At 34.0% G+C, this 15,340-nt stretch overlaps 1 protein-coding gene and 1 long non-coding RNA gene across 3 annotated transcripts in view; one reads left to right on the top strand and one right to left on the bottom strand.

Moving 5' to 3' along the window:
* LOC127840070 (protoporphyrinogen oxidase-like) overlaps positions 1–15,340 on the top strand; it is a 190,672-nt gene that overhangs the window by 154,998 nt on the left and 20,334 nt on the right. The window lies entirely within an intron of this gene.
* Positions 6,543–11,776, bottom strand: LOC127840073 (uncharacterized). 2 transcript variants are annotated; one of them, XR_008030385.1, is made up of 3 exons: positions 11,575–11,776; positions 10,543–10,702; positions 6,543–8,409 (listed from the first exon to the last, which is right to left on the bottom strand). It is a non-coding gene; the product is annotated as an uncharacterized LOC127840073 (long non-coding RNA). The 2 variants fall into 2 exon arrangements; XR_008030386.1 differs by lacking the exon at positions 11,575–11,776 and adding an exon at positions 11,185–11,199.

Here is a 15,340-nt window from a genome sequence, read left to right as displayed (position 1 = left end):
ATATTAAACATTGTTCTCAATGGCATTGACCTTGATCTTTAAATATAAGACATTATGCCTCTTCTATATGTTGGAATTTGATATCTACCGGTATATATAAGACATTGCTCTCTATACTTAAAGTTGATCTAATATTGTGTTCTCTATATATTGGACGCTTTTCTATAAATATTGAACATGGTTCTGTATACAAAATACATGTTTATATTTTTTATAATATTTGACCTCGTTTTCTATAATATGTGTCTTGTTCTGATAAAACTGGGCTAAATTCATGTGCGTAAAGTGTCGTCCCAGATTAGCCTGTGCAGTCCGCACCGGCTTTTCAGGGACGACACTTTCCACTTAAACTTGATTTTCTGTAAGAAGGGACTTCCTTCAAACTAAAAATACCATAAAAGCGGAAAGTCTCGTCCCTGATTAGCCTGTGCAGTCTGCACAGGCTAATCAGGGACGAGACTTTCCGCACATGAATTAAGCCCAGTTTTCTCAGAACAAGACACATATAATTCACTGTTCTATATTTAGACCTTGCTCTCTATATGTATATATATATATATATAATGTGTCATTAAAAATGAATGACATAATAATAAGTGCTGAACCGTTGTTTATCGAAGGTTTTAACATGGTTTTTAGTTAAGATGTGTAGGAATTGTACCTCAAGGGTGACAGTCTGCGTGGTTTTATTATAAGTGTCTGAAAGGCTTTGTCATCCATCATATTTGACATTTGACCATGTTCAACTTTTATTTTGGCTTTTTTTTCAGTTGCTTTTGAATGCTTTATTAAATCGAAATTTAATCATTAATTCTGCTATAATGTAAGTTTGTTTTCACTTTCTGGAGGTTTATAAGAAAAACATTCATTTTGTGTCCCAAGTGTACATGTACAACATTTAATAACCAACTTCAGGCTAACATTGAAGATTATTGGAGAAACAGTTTGATTAAAATTGACATTTATTTGAGAAGAGGAAATGTATTTTTGTAATAATGTTATGGTAAAGTCAAATATACTTCCCACACATTATCATTTATATGCTTATATTTTTCTTCTGAAGACAAAATATGGTGACATACCCATATAATAAGAGTAGTTCACCCCCAGAGTGAAGAAACCACCTTTTTCTCTTGGAGATTACACCCTTCTGTGTACTTCTTTCCAGAAAATTAGTGCCTTTGTTTATTTTTTAAAAGCTATCACCTGTCCATCAAACATGATAAAAATTTCGTACACTTGGGACAATGCGATATTTGTCTTGCAAAAAAAGTTCACAAGGTTTTGGCATCAAATTTTCAGTACATCTAGTGATAAGCATTAATTCAGCTGTTCAAAATTTACATGAACAAATAATTGTATAAATACCTGTACAAATGTGTAGAAAAAACATGTGACATGTTAAAAGGACACTTTTTGCCTATAAATATTGAAGCACTTTATGATGCCACCTCTTAATATACCTGAAGAGAGTTGAAAATTGTGGCACAAAATTGACAAGAACATCATTGCTTTGAACACTAGCTACAAAAGATATCAACCTAAGTAAGAAGCATTGTTTTATTTTTCTTAAAGCATATGCATTTTTATATTCATTAAATGATGGCAATACCTAATATTTCTGAAAGTTTTATTGAAGTATAGAATTGAAAATTGCCTTTTACATAAAATGTTGCGCAAAACCAGTACACTTGGGGCAATTTTAAGGATATTTTTCAATATATTTTGTTAATGAAGCAAGTTATTGAGAAGAATTTTCACATTTCACATGGAAACACTTCTGTAAGATAGAAAAAGAACTCAAACATGCTTAATGGTAAGAAAATAAATGCATGTTTTATTTAGGCTTCATTATTTTTTAAATCACCCATAGGATACGATGCGGCATTTGTCTTTATGGAATATAAAAAAAAATCATTTTTTACCGGAAGTTGGCGCTGTAATAAATTTGCTATTCTGTGTGTTCTTCTACCAAGCTTGATTAGGAATTTTTGAAAACGCGCCATGGAGATTTTCTTTCACCATTAAAAATAATAGTTCACGGATTCAAACCATAATTCCTGATTAATATGTTGCTACATCTGGATTCCTGTTCTTAGCATACCATGTCAGCAAAAATTATGCTTATAACAGGAATATGCTATTAACAGGAACACACCTTTTAGCATAAATATAGCAACTGGGGGCATACAATAAGTCAAATCTGTTAATAATTGATCGTCAAAGTGAAATTTAAATTCAACATTGTATATGATTGATGTTTAAGATAACTATTTATCAAATGGAATTGTATTCTAAGGTATTTGCATTTGCATTTGAGCATATTTTTGCAGATTTTAAAGCATATTTTCTTGGCATTCTGAGAATGTTCTATGCTATAAAGACTTTAAGTGAATTCTGAATATTGGGGTTAGAAATTATGCTATTAATAGAAGAAAAATACATTAAAATTTAAGAATAAATCTGTGCTTTGACATTCTATATGCTAATAACAGAAATATGCTATTATCAGGTATGCTAATAAGTGGAATCCAGAAATTATCCTTCAGTCTGACAGAATTTTGTAGCCTGTCAGACCAAACATCTGACAGATTATTTAACATTTTGCGGTGTCTGACTTGGCTTCTCACTTTTGAGTCCATGATGCAAAATGTTTTAGATTCAACACTAGTTTCCTCAACCTCACGACACCAGAGCTCCTGTGATGCAAATATACTTAAGTGGTATAAAGAGATATTTTTTTTCCCTGCAAATTGCGTTTAGTTCCTCACTTCTGGTTAAAAACAAACCTGTTACCCTCCGATTGACTGTCAATTTAAACAGCAAACTCCATTACATATTCCTGTTTGTATTCTTGTATGAAAATGTCCACCACATAAGGGCGTAGTTATATGGGGACTGAATATTCAAATACATGTAGGTTAAGAAGTACAGTAAATGACATGACAAAATGCTGTTAGGACATATCATCATCCTTAATTCTAAAACAGCTATACAATTGACATTATACTTAAGAGGGGCATTTCAGAATAAAGATAAAAAGATACAAACGATTCGCAATGGAAAAATTATTTCCTGCAAGTATTTTTTATAGAAATTATTTCCGTCAAGACATGTTGTACAATAATATGCCATTGTTAAAATGAACGTGTAATACAATGCCTAAACTCTTTCTGCAAAGTTTGGGAAGTCTGCTTTAGGGACATTTAAATGGAAGGACAGATGAAAGGTAACTCATTATAGTGCCACCAATGTAATTATTATGCAATATTTTCGCAGTTCAGAGCTGAAAATAACATCCCAGAACTTAATTATGCACTGCCAAGTTATTCAATAAATAGTAAATTGTAAATATTTCAATTATGAAAAATTAAACAACTTGTAATTCAGACACAACTCACATTTTACCTGTTGTTAGCTTTGAACAAGCTAATTGGCCTCGGTGAAAAATAATTTACATTGGAATTGAGAAAAGTCCTCGAGAACTCAGTGCCCCAGATAATTATTTGGGAAATAGGGTTTTCAACCATTGATTTTGAAAAATAGGGTGATTCCATTCTTCATATAGAGTGAAATGAGTAATAAAAATGCATACCTTAAAATAATTGCTGATTTACTTCCGTTGACGCTGCACACTTGTATTGATTCAATAGAACTGTAAACTATCATCATAAATTTTAATTAACTGATGTTTCGTAATATCTTTAATCCTTTAAACTGTCCATGATATAAACTTTAAAAAATGTCGACAATTTCTAAGCAATGACATGCCTTTTTATACTTTTGACAGGTTTGTTAAGTCACAGACTTTCCATCATGTTTTTTGGATGTCAACTCAACTGCTGTATACACAGTTTCTAACAAAATCGATAACACGAATGATTCGGCACTTATTGGCTCTTGCTTTCTTGATTCGAAAAAGTTTGCGATCGGCTGATATTTTGGCGCAACAATCTCGGACGTCTTTCGACCTCTCTAAGCTATTTTTATTTCGCATCGTAATAGAAACTGAAAGTACAGACGCTTTACAAACACATGCACAATGAGCGACGAATTAGGTCAGATTGAAAACGCATAGCGTTTGAATAACTATGACCGTTTGCTGAGCTTGCTGAATGTAAGCGTCACCGCGTTACGATAATAATTCCAAAGAGAAAATACCTAAAATGAGCAAAGCATTTTTAATCGAAGTTTTGTATCGTTAATTTGACGAATTTGCGTAAAAGTCAAATTGGTTGCGTTTTCAATACTTATGATATTGTATATCTTTGCATTTTTAAACATTTTAATAGAGTGAAAGACGCAGATATGCAGCTTATCTGGGGCACTGAGAACTGGTTAACAGACATGATATTTTGGATAATTGTAAAAGTTAGGACAGCAGATATACATGTATGGGGAGAACGAGAAACGTAAACAATGTTACACAATCACAGGCAATCGGCACCTGTGTCGGAAGCAATTATTAAGAATCATTAAGAAAGTAAATCGATAGAAACAGAGAACCTACACTTGCGCACCCATTGAGCAATTCTTATCAGTCATCGTCGTGATTTTCGCAAAAGTTTTAACAGCCGTTAGACATTTATGATCGATTTTCTTATTAAGCGAATGGCAACAATTTTTTGATCGACTAGTTTGCAGCCAAAATATAAAGCACTTACCGCGTGTCAATGTTAAACTTTAAACAGGTCGTCACATAAACTTGCAGAAGATGTGAAAAAGGCACCATCATGGCGGCAGCCATTTTTTCCAAACAAACCAGTTTCGCACCAAATGGCAAATATAACAAGAGTTCTGATTGGCTAATGCCATAATCTAAAAATAAATGCTGGTCGAGCAGGATTTTTCTGCTCGAGCAGAAAAAATGCTGGTCGAGCAGTAAATTTGCTGCTCGAGCAGCATTTTGCTGGTCGAGCAGCATTTAAAAGCTGCTCGAGCAGCATTTTTTTCTGCTCGAGCAGAAGTTTAAGTTTCGACCCCTTTGGTATCCCATACCTGTTTGTTTGGAAATTATAACTACAAGTAGTATTTTGACAACTAAATTGCTAATGTTTGATCTGTGACGTGCAGTAGGTCCTGGCCCAATAAGTTAACTATCTGATTCACCAGTGTGACAACATCTAGAATATGTTAAGATTGATGCAAGATGTTCCAGCATCCATAACTGAAATTGGACGACACATTATTAGTACAAGTAAATATTTTCGGCAATTTTAGCTCAATATGACCCAACTCCCAGTAATATAGCCATATCGTTGTAACGTTAAGAACAGCCCATTAGTATTATAGTTAGTTATCTAGTTACATATGAATTTGATGTCTCGAGTTTTTTTTTACAGTGGTGTTATTTATTGACTAGATAGAAGTTAGTGATGCAATTAATTACTTCAACGGGAGCAATACAATCGGTTTATGCATCAATACATGACGTTTAATATACCGGTATGCCCTTTTAATCATGACATAAAGATATGCTGGGATAAAAAGTGAAACCTTGTATTAACTTAAGGGTACACTCATACAAATTGTGTGTAATGAACACAATGGGTCAAAGAATAACATGCCACCTTTTTTATCCCATACAAAGTGAACGTTTTGTAATTGCTTTTCCTGCTTTCATCTTTTTAAGTGAGGATTAAATACTGTTTATTCCTAAAATTTGATAACATAAAAATACCTGCAAATTATACTTGTATATTTCATTAATTTCAAGCTTCTTTTTGTGTGTTTCATACCATGCTTATCTTCTACCGGAAAAGGATTATTTACTAAGCAATGCCCTTAAAGTCTTACATTAGTCCTGTTTTCCATAGTTACCCCGCATCTTGGAATAAAAATGTTAGTAACAACTGACAAAATGAGGTCCAAATTTATAAATAGTACAACATATCCCATAATTAACACAAAAATAACTTGCTTAACATGTTCTAAATAAAATATAAGCCATCAAAACTTTTTAAAATTTCTTATTCAAGTTCGGGGTTACTAACCCAGCAAACATTTTAAATCGGTCCGATGTCGGCCCGATATTTATTTCAATATCGGCCCGACATCGGTAATTACATCGGCCCGACAACGGGAGTGCAACACGGCGCAATGTTGGCCCGACATCGGTATGTATATCGGCCCGACGTCGGTAATTACATCGGCCCGAGATCGGGAGTGCAACACGGCTCGATGTTGGCCCGACATTGGTATGTATATCGGCCCGAGATCGGGAGTGCAACACGGCTCGATGTTGGCCCGACATTGGTATGTATATCGGCGATACCTTCTTGAGCCAGCATGGTGCCGACATACTTTTAACCATTCCTCAGTCCCTGTCTAGCCTCAATTGTTTTTAATTGTTGTTGGTAGTGTTAAGGGCCTAAAACAGTTTCTTAAATAAATGAAAGAACATTTTCTTCAGACAACATTTTATTTTTACATTCTTTTCAACCAAACTGGAATACAGTATTTGCTAATTATACTACTGTCTTGAAACTGAAAATATTAAACTGATTTATTACTAATTCCAACATTTTTATTCTAATGGGGGTAAAATTAATTAATATATACATTGACTAACAACAAATGTAAAAGAAATTATTTAAACAGACTCTATAATTCTACAGGTACAGAAACTGAAAAAGTAACACATTGAAACAAAATGTTAAATGACCAAATGACTTGAGTTTTGTATTTTGGTAATAGAATATTCAGCAAATGAAAATAAAATAAGAGAATTATGAAGAAAACCAACATATCCAACACGCATATTGTATACATGGAAAATTACCAAACATGCATGTATAAATGGTTCATATCACCCATATTATCAAAACTGGTCTATATACCCTGGCAATTAATAAAATAACCCTTTCTTTAAAATGGATAGCGTATGATACCCATAAAATAGTAACAATTAAGACTAGTTAGCAAAATACAACATAGTAGTCATAAGATACACACAAAATAAGAACAAATAAGACTAGTCAGCAAAATACAACAAAGTAGTCATACCTTACACAAAAAATAGTAACAAGTAAGACTAGTCAGCAAAGTACAACATAGTAGTCATACGATACACAAAACATAGTAACAAATAAGACTAGTCAGCAAAATACAACATAGTAGTCATACAATACACGATAAATAGTAACAAGTAAGACTAGTCAGCAAAATACAACAATGTAGTCATATGATACACAAAAAATAGTAACAAGACTAGTCAGCAAAATACAACATAGCAGTCATAGGATACACAAAAATTGTAACAAGTAAATTCAGGAAATTGCTATCCAGCAAAAAAAAACACAACATAGTAATGGCACAAAATGTAAATGTACAAGTGACTAGAAATCTCACTTTAAGGTAATGGGCCATGTTGTCAATGGCAGAACACATTTTTTCCCCCTAAATCAAGTCAAGCAATTCCTCATTGTTGAATAGTCTTAAATGGTAAATACTAGCTGTGAAATGTGGAATAAGACTTGTAGTTAATCAGTTGTACTTTTTCTGAACTTCAGGTAAATATATATATTGACACAACATTTCCCAATTTCATGGAATGGGATCACATCCCCAAAATACTGAAAAAAAGCCATTAAGTCAGACCATTCCTTTAAAGAGAACTAATAATGATATGCAGTATAAAGCAGCCAGTATTTGTTAATGAATACATTGCAGTAGGACAGAGCAATAGATTGCTGAATGATATATAATTGAGTAGTTTACTGGGACTTATTTACATATGGTTATAAATACCTTAAACTAACATATATTAAAATTATTTGTTGTTTTCACCAGGAAATGATCACTTGAAAATAAAAATAATTGAGTTCTGTCACTTATCAAATTCAAAATGAATTGAGGGAATTGATTTTTATAATTGTGTATTTTCAGAAATAAACACCTTGTATGTCCCCTGAACTTAGACATAAATTATGGGCATTTCTAGAAAGTTTTGAATAAAAAATATTACAAGAAAATTGTCTTCAATATTAATACAAACTACATGAAACTTGTTTTCTTCAAAAATGACAAATGAAAACAATTAGAACAAGAATATATTGAAAAGTTACGTTTACCTAAGTAACACACAGAGTTACAGCTATTTAGGTAATAAAGGCAAAAAAAAGCCAAAAAAAATATACACTGCTTCCATCAGTATACATATTAAAAGAAAAGTTGTGTAAAATCATTAATTTCAAGTTCAAAGAGACCTTTACATCATAACAAATTGCAGCAGGAGACTAAATTAAAAGTTAAAACACACACGAGTTAAAATTCATTGGGACGGTTCATCACTTATTTTGGCTGTCCTCTTTTTTCTTCCACCGTCACGGTCAGAGGCTGTTCTAAACCATTCCCTGCACTCATGTTCAACTTCTGCAGCTGTGCATTTCAAGGACCGCATGACAGCTTCTGAAAATGGTAATGACATGTAGGCTCATATTATTCTATATCCATTATATGTTCAAACAGTGTTGCAAGAATTAACGATACTGGGCAGTTTATAAACCAATATTATTTCTTAACCCTTTTTAAATTACAATATGAAGACTACTTTTGAAAAAGGAAAACAGCCGGATGTAATTCTGTATGTATATATATATTCACACAAATGGCCAGTTACGGGGTCTCTGATTAAGAAATAGGTCATGGGGTTCCCACTTTAAATACATGTATCTCCATACCCTTTTTTACCCGATATTAACACGAATTAAGGTGTATAGGGGTACCTTATATAGTATTATATATAAATACGTCATTTATTTTACGTCTCATACAAGGAAATATATAGCGACATTAATTGCTAGGTACATGAAATTTCAGACGTGATAGTGGTTTTCGATATAAGACCTTATTGCGACATTTGATTGCATTACCTCCCCTACACCCCCCTCATATTAATTAAAGGTGCCTAGAACGCGGGGTTGTATACAGACCCGGTTTTTTATATTGACCCCTTAGGTATAGTCTGAAAACTACCAAGACCGCGTAACTGGCACTATGAATTAGTTCTAACTGTGACCTTATCTTTTTCGGCGTAAGCTGCATAAGCCAGCTTTTCACCCTGACTTGACCTTTGTAAGTGTCCAATAAAATTCAAATAAAATTTCCCGCGGCTAGGTACGAATGAATACACTTCATTTATTCCATTGGCTGATTTGAGTATACCACCAGAACATTGGAAACATATCCGCGTCTTTGTAACACTGTTTTACTGTATGAAACAATTTTATCTCTAATGAAAAGGCTTAATAGATAGAACAGTTTTACACTCAATTCTCGACATCAATACAGTTTGTGCGTACACCTTTTATTTTCAGAGTATTACCAGCGCAAAAGCGTTTATACTTAAAAGGCTATGTTCTCATATTTAGTACATACTTCCATATTCCTGTCAACATGTTAACATGTAAAAGTATAAAGAGCAGTGGAAGCGAGGCCTCACTTTAAAGAATTGCATTTCAACCCGCGAGGTTTCGGGTCAAGTCGCGGACATTCAGAGTTTATATACAGGTCATCACCGGAGTTCGCGGTCAGTAAAATAATCGTTATATAATAAAGACGCTATCCGTGAACTAGGTGACCTGGAATTTTCTTTAGACCAGAAATATGTTAAAAGAAGATATTCAGCAATATAATTATGGTATGTCAATAATAGATTCTTAATGTGTTTTCAACAATACAATGATAAATATTATTTTTAATAAATTTAACAATAATTATTCCACCATATTGCCTAATGTACTAAAGTGATATTATGAGCATGTAACAGTTTATAGGTGTCTATCGCAACCGTTGATTATTTTTGATGTTTTTACTTCATATACACTTATAGTAATTAATGCAGCATCAACATACTAAAACAATATACCAGAAAGAGAAAAATAATGCATTTGAATATTAACCGTACTTTCGTTTGACAACTGATCATGCGTTTACGAGTTGAACCTAAATTTAGTTTTAGTGCAGATTTGTTCATACGACACAAAGACACAATATTGTTTTACGGATCATTTCGGCTTACAGGACTGGGTGGGTCACGTAAGAATATCGAATATAAAATATATTTTTATAAACAACTGGTAGCAAGGTGAGTTGCAGATAATTGATCAGTAACCACATTTTAACTAACTATTTTGACCTGTTAATTCTTTTCAGCTCAATTCAACAGTGCAAAATGCCCATAATATCACTTTAAGCATGAGCACGATGATTCTCGATACTGTTAATAATCGAATCAAATAGCAATGCCCGACAGACCACTAAAACAGGTTTGTTCTCGTGTGGCCGGTTGACTCATATGTTTAAATTTCACTTCCATTCTTCTTTTGGTTTTCTGTTTTGTATCTATAGGTTTATGACCAGCAATATGTTATAATGTAAAATAAGCCGCGAAAACTCCCCGTAACATCCCGTACTGCGTGTGATGCAGCTAAGAACTGCACAGAAAAAGACATTCGCTATCCTTGATCTCATTCATTAAACTATTTACGCCGTATATCTTTTTTAAAGATATTTCTTGTTACACATACTATGACAACTTACTCTGCACAGCATCAGCCAATGGAAGTTTTCCAAATACTGCCTTTTTCTTCCTCCCATGCCAGCTGTACTGGTTGGCCACCTCATTTGACATGCAATGCTTCAGAATGCGCCGGCACACATCAGCGTGGTTTCGGCCACCCAATACAGACAAATGGCTCACCTGAAAAGAAACACAAAGCATCTGTACACAGCTCTCAGTTCATTAATTTATGTTGTATACTAAAAGAACAATAAGTAATTACCTAAGAAATAGCTGCCAAATGGCCTGTTGCATTGGGTGTACTGGAACATGATTCCTCAGCATTGTAAACATGATTTAAGTGAAACATTTTTTTTTACCTGTCTGTACGAGTGCCAGTATGTTTTATCCCTTGATTTTGACATTGCTAATATAATACACGGAGTGTTCTCAGTTTCACCAAAATTTATTAGAAAGAATTTTATGAAACAACTTATAGCTGACTAGCTATTCATTCATGAAATTAAACAAACATTGAACAGTCGCGAAAACATGTGACATTTGATGACAGATAGCAATTTCAGAAAAACAGCACTCTAAAAATGGTCTGATCTTGTGAATAAAGAAATAAAATTGTTTCCGAACAAAAATAAATAAAAAAGTCCAGGACAGAATAGTTCTACCTTGATAATTTCGAAATTGAGTCAATGCAGCTTTGTCGCGCGCCTATTTGTATGATCATACAGGACTGAATATATTTTAAAGTCAAATATTTCAAACGCATATTTACATAAAAAATAATATGACAAATATATTTATTAAATGAAAGGTATTTTATAACATTATGTGATATAAATTTAGTTGACATACTTTATTTTGTTTACTTCATAAGCCTGGGCAGATTCACTGCACAAGAGCCAAGGGAAGCAACCTGTGTATTTCCTTTTAACAACGGTTACTCTTCCTGGACATGATAATATTGATTTTATATCAAGTATCTTACACGGTTTTTAAAAGAGACATAATAATTAAATTTAATAACAAGAAATTAAAAAGAAAATAATCAAAGTTACCTTTTCTCTTGAGTGTTAATTATGATATCGGGCCTATGTTGGGCCGATATCATACTTTGAACTGTTGAGTTATAAGTATTTTTATAACAACGGGCCGACATCGGGCCGACATTGTCCTATAAATATAAATTGTATAATATGCGACCTATCTTTCACGGTTTTTAAAAGAGACATAGACAATTAAATTTAACGCAACACGAAATTAAAAAGAAAATAATCAAAGTTACCTTTCCTCTTGAGTGTTAATTATGATATCGGGCCTATGTTGGGCCGATATCATACTTTGAACTGTGGAGTTATAAGTATTTTTATAACAACGGGCCGACATCGGGCCGACATTGTCCTATAAATATAAATTGAATAATATGCGACCTAATTAAACGTTATTAAACAAGATGGATTCACTAAAATGGAAAATTGCAAAAAGTTCGCATCTCTTAACAAAATATTTTTTGTTTAACATAAATGTCGGTCCGATGTCGGCCCAACATCGGCAAATCGCTGCCGATATTCCATCATTTAGCCGATATCGGGCCGATATGGGCATGTTTGCTGGGAACATGGCTGTTTTACAACATGCCAAAGTCATGGCCGTGGTGATATGTGTGTATTTGAGATTTATTTACAGGTCGTCCAGCGTCTTCTCGGCTACAGATGTATCGACCTGCCCCTGTGACCCTTCAGGGGAGAAAATAAGGTCATATTATACATCATAGCACGATGGCCAATGAGACCTTAATGTGACTAGATGCTTTTTTTTTTTTTTTTTTTTTTTAATGGATTATGTAGTGGTTTGCCTTTTATCAAAATGGTTTTTGCAGTATTCCTATTATCTCTAGATTATCATTATCCTTATTGGCATTAATGTTAATTCCTTAAAGTTTGTGTGTGGTTTTTGTGCTCTCCGCCCCAAGAGGTGTTAGTGGGGGTTCGAGCGGGATACAGAGGGCGCCCCGATTCCAGAGGCGCCCCTGGTTCTTTTAAGTGCCCGGTGTACAGCACCGATACACTGCACCCCCGTTTAACGTCCCTCGCGGAGGACTTGTTAGTACATAAACATAGATTAGTACAGATATTACTCTATTGCCCTGTGTCTTGGTGTAAATTCACATGGGCTCTCTCTGTTGTGCTGTTGGATATTGTCAGGTGTTTAATGGTGTTGCAAGGGTCAGAATAGTTTTGAAGTTTAAAATATGTAACAATCGTATGTTTCAAACATACTATATTTGTATCCCTTTTCAAATCTATATTAGAAATCGTTGAAGTTATTATTCCATTCAATAAGGCATGTTTTGGTAAAGCCGACTCGATATTTATTTATGTTGTAATCCATTTGTATTAAACATATCAGTGACACTATAATACCAAGACTTTCCAGCTAAAGACTTAGCCTAGAGTGCAACACGCTTATTTATTTTAAAATCATGCATTGTTGATAGACGTGCCCAATACAAAGAAATGGATTTCCATTGCCTAATTTCCATTTCACCCGAGACTGCAATGTTGGGAGTATATCTTCCGACGCCCAAAAAGAACTTCGTCGCTCGATATTGAACGGCATTGATACATGAATTAGAACGGTAGCCCCAAATGGCAGCTCCATAACTAATAATAGGCCAAACAGAACTATCGTATAGGTGTGAAAAACATTAAATAGAAGTCCACCAACTGATTTGCATTTTGCAATCAATAGACCAAGTGCACGGCTTGCACTCTGAGCTATATCTTTTGCCGTTATACTATAATCCAAATGTTCATGAAGAACTAAACCTAGATACAGATATCGATCAACAGTCATAAGCAAATAATTGCCACATGTAAACTGTATATTAGTTTTACAAACAGATTTAGGTCGAAAATGCACTATTTTACTTTTGTTACAATTTAAGAACATATCATTAATATTACACCAGTCATTCAATGCATTTAACAAAAGCTGTAAATCGTGTTCATTCTCTGCTATCAACACAATATCATCCGCATACAGTAGAATGCAGTGTTTTTCATTTCCATACTATACACCTATATCTAAAGCTTTCAAATATAAAGCAAGATCATTGATATTTATGTTAAATAGCAGAGGAGATAGTATACATCCCTGTCTTAAACCAGATTTAACAGGAAACCATTCAGTATTTTACATATTAACTCTTACAGAAGAAGATATAGATGTATATAAAATTAAGGACTGTACAGCAGTTAATATTTTTCCTTTTACACCAATATTAAACATTTTCTTCCAGAGCATATCACAATTTATGTAATCATGAGCTTTTTAAAAGTCAATAAAACTACAAAAAGGAGATTGCCTTTTCTTCTTTCTAGTATCAATTATACTTGTTAATGTAGAAATATGGTCAATAGTACATCTTTTTCTTCGAAACCCATTTTGCTCATCAATAATAATATCATTATCTTCGACCCACTTTCTTAAATCTTTCGTTTAAAATAGAACAATACAGTTTATAAGTTTATTATGTTTGAACGGTTTTCTTTAGTAAAAGTTTGCAAACTAAAGAGGTTTAATTGGACGCAGGACCCGTTTAAGTATGCGGAAGACGTTTAATCTGTGTCAGAAGAGGAATAATTTTATTGAAAATATATTTTTCAATGTCCTAAAGAAGCGGACGTTTTCTTGTTTTTTGTTTAGTCCTCATATGATACCATTAGGGTTTAACATTTTCAATTTACCTGTGTATTGCTATTTCATTTTCGAAAAGAAATCTTCATTTATTTTTTTAAATTCTGGCAGGTCCGGGTCAGCATGCTCCCGACGATAAACAGCGGGTGACATGTACGACCGATGCATCTTGGGGAAGACAGCAATCCCAGCAATGTGGAAGACGTCTGGCTCGAGGGTAGCGGATTCAGCTGGATTAGCAGAGCCACTCGCAGAAGTTCCCTCTAGGAAGATCCTCTGCGGGTGACTCTCGCCTCGGTCGCGACGCGCATGCTCCAGCTGCTGACCGAGCAGTTTTAGCCTCTGCACGCCGGTTTTGGTTAAAAGCAAGCGAGCCTATATTAACCAATCGAGCTCCCAGCAAATCACATTGCTATTTCGATACGGTAAACTGCACAGGGAGCGTTTTACCTGTAAACGGTTAAATCACAGCTGCAGAAGGTCGATACATCTGTAGTCGCGAAGACACTGGACGACATGTAAATAAATCTCAAACACACACACACAGCTGCAGCAGACGAGCTTCTGGTCGGGAGTTGTTGCGTTGTGCGGTGATAAAAGTCATCAGCGTTAGTGACAACTGCAGTGTTTAAAGACAGACAGACGGCGTTTTCTTTACTTTGTTGGAATTAAATAATTCTTTTTGGAAATACTATCCAAAATAGGATATCCGTATTTTGATTAGGTAAATGTTTATTTCACTTTATAGACACTGAATTATATCGTGTTATTCATCATTTTTGGATTTGACATGATTACGTTGCAGACCTTGACTCTACGTGGCGTAACTTATCTAAAAATACGGACGCTATAATTATTTTATTTCGTTAGTAAAGTATTGAAAATGAATTTATAATTTAGTTGCATACACTTACATGTCAAATGTTCATTAGCATTTTTGACTTCATAGCTTGGTAGATTTATTTTATTTTGGTCGGAAACGCCTTTATTTGAGACAAACGTGAATCGATATGTCGTGCTCATATACATTCATCAATACAATCTTGCGTTGCGTCTTGGAGCGTATATTGACAGGAGTTGAATCGAGTATTTGACCCTTACTGTAGTAAATTCAATTTTATGAAA

The sequence above is a fragment of the Dreissena polymorpha genome, chromosome 7, assembly GCF_020536995.1.
Source record: "Dreissena polymorpha isolate Duluth1 chromosome 7, UMN_Dpol_1.0, whole genome shotgun sequence".
Lineage (NCBI taxonomy): Eukaryota > Metazoa > Mollusca > Bivalvia > Myida > Dreissenidae > Dreissena > Dreissena polymorpha.
Note: the sequence above shows the minus strand (reverse complement) of the source record. Positions and strands in the feature narration are given on the sequence as shown.